The sequence below is a fragment of the Apis dorsata genome, unplaced genomic scaffold (genome assembly GCF_000469605.1).
Source record: "Apis dorsata unplaced genomic scaffold, Apis dorsata 1.3 scaffold_93, whole genome shotgun sequence".
Classification (NCBI taxonomy): domain Eukaryota; kingdom Metazoa; phylum Arthropoda; class Insecta; order Hymenoptera; family Apidae; genus Apis; species Apis dorsata.
Window position 1 is genome coordinate 185,231 of NW_006263391.1, and position 2,742 is coordinate 187,972.

Below are 2,742 nucleotides of genomic sequence, written 5' to 3' on the forward strand. Positions count from 1 at the left end.
CAGGATGAAGTGTATATTCTAAATAAATATAAATAAATATAAATAAATAAAAATAATATAAATAAATAAATATAATAAATATAAATAAATAAAANGGGATAGGATAAAGTATATATTCTAAATAAATATAAATAAATATAAATAATATAAATAAATAAATATAATATAATAAATATAAATAAATATAAATAATATAAATAATATTAGACTTTGATTATTAATATTCCTTCAATATTAATATTCAGAAATTATTTTATCCAAGACCAGGGACAGGATGAAATGTATATCCTAAATAAATATAAATAATATTAGATTTTGATTATTAATATTCATTATTAATATTAAGAAATTATTTTATCCAAGGCCAGGGATAGGATGAAGTGTATATTCTCCTTTATCTGCATATTTATGTCATTCTTCACCATCAGTAGATTTTGCAATTTTTTTAACTTCATATATCAGGAATTTCATCAATTATAGGTTCATTGAATTTAATAGTTACAATTATAATAGTAAAAATTTTTTCGTTAGATTATGATCAAATTTTATTATTTCCTTAATCAGTATTTATTACAGCAATTTTATTAATTGTATTATTATTTATTTTAGCAGGAGCTATTACTATATTTTAATACTTCATTCTTTGATCCAATAAGAGGAGGAGATCCAATTGTATATCAACGTTTATTTTGATTTTTTGGATATCCAGAAGTTTGGTCTATAATTTCTCATATTGTAATAAATTAAAGAAGAAAAAAAGAAATTTCTGGAAACTTAGGTATAATTTATGCAATATTAGGAATTGGATTTTTAAGATTTATTGTTTGATCATCATCATATATTTACTGTTGGATTAGATGAATTCCCACAGTTAGTATCAAAGTTTTTATGATTGGCAACATATCATGGAGCTAAATTAAAATTAAATATTCCTGTTTTAGTTAGATCTTTAAGTTTCATTATATTAATCACTATTAATGGATTAACAGGAAATATTATTATATTATCTAATTCCTCTATTGATATTATTCCTCATGATACACATTATGTTGTCAATCATTTTCATTATATTTTGCCAATAGCTGCAATATTTACCATTGTTTCAAAATTTATTCATATCCTTTAATTATTACTTAACATTAAATGATTAAAAATCCAATTTCCCTCAACATTTTTTAAAATTAACACCCACACCTCATTCATATTACCAGATTTATATTATTATTGAAATTCAATTTCATCAATTGGATCAATACTTTCACTAAATAGAACAATATCTTCCAAAAAGAAAAATCATCTCCAGAAATTTTCTCTGATAATAAACACGCACAACTCGCAGTCCCCTTTCGAAAAAGAATCTTTTTCAAAAAAAAAAAAAAAAAAAAAGAAAAAAGAAAAAGATCGTCCACGATTATGGATCTGCATCCGGTGACCGGTCGGCGATATTATTCAAAATTAGCGGGTCGAGGCGCGAAAGTCGGAAGTGGCAATTTGGCGGGCGCGCGAACAAGAGACAGAGAGAGAGAGATAGAGCAACAGAAAGAAAGAAAGAGAGAGGAGGCGCAACAAAAGGCCGCGGTTAATTATGATTCTTTTATGATCCGATTTAACCGATCCCCAGAGGAGGGAATCATCCCGCACAATGTACGCCGTGAATTAACGGACTATTTAGCCGTTAGGAACAATGGAGTTCCTCTTTCTTTCCTCCCTTTTCCAAACAATGGGATCGATGGAAACCTTTACCTTTTAATCGGGCTAATTTTGCTTTTCACCCTCTGTGAAAAAGAAAGAGAGGTGGAGGAAAAAGTTAAAGGACAAAGTTTTCGAAAAATCTGTTGAGGATCTTCGAGGTTGCTTGCTCCAAGCAAGCAAGCAAAAATTAAGATTTGTCGCGGAATTTTTCTCTCCTTTTTACCCATCTCCACGACTTAAAGAGGGGGTGTAATGGAAAATTAGGGCGGTTAATGAAGAGAGAGAGGGGGGGGGGGAAATCTTCGAAGAGATTCTCATCGAGTAGAATTCTTGAATTGCGAGTAGTATCGTCTCCGGAAGTGGAGGATATTTTTGCAAGAGAGAAGGGGCGCAAAATTGGGGCGAAATTAATTCGAGAAAGGAAAGAAGAAAGGAGGAGAAGAAGGGGAGTCTCGAGGTCCGAGCTGAAAAAGCTAACCTCTGACCGCGAAACACCTGGCAGACCCATAAAGGGCAATGATATTTTTATAATTGAAATTAATTGCGGGTTGACCGCGCGCTGCCGCGCAATAAAAGGAAGAATGGCCGCCGCTGGACGGGCAAAGTTGAAATTTTAAGGCGAATGGGAAAAGCAACGCAACACATACACACACACATATATATATATATCAAAAATTTCAATTTCGAGGATCAACTCCATTACACATATATTCGAAAGAACATATTTCGAGCGAAAAGAGAATTGTCGTTCAACTTTGGATCCCAGATACAGCTTCGTTTAATCTCCTCTTTGATGATGGCCAAGGAATATAATACGAATATAGTACTCGAACTCGAGGATTACGTCACGTGAGAAAGAGAGAAAAAGGAGAAAACAGCCCTCCCACGTGAATACACAGGAGGCCGATCATCATACACAACCAAACTAGACTCGACTCGGCTCGGCTCGGCGATTCAGGAGAACACGCGAAGGAGAGAGCACCCAATCATCAAACTCGCATTTCGAGACGGTAATGGGTGTGTTTAGCCGGCCGTGGAACAGGAGGATCT

At 32.8% G+C, this 2,742-nt stretch overlaps 1 long non-coding RNA gene across 1 annotated transcript in view; it reads left to right on the forward strand.

Moving 5' to 3' along the window:
• LOC116185079 overlaps positions 1 to 700 on the forward strand; it is a 9,733-nt gene extending 9,033 nt beyond the window's left edge. Inside the window, exon 3 of the long non-coding RNA XR_004149832.1 lies at positions 616 to 700. This is a non-coding gene — a long non-coding RNA (uncharacterized LOC116185079). The remainder of the gene's footprint in view (positions 1 to 615) is intronic.
• Positions 701 to 2,742: the final 2,042 nt, after the last annotated feature.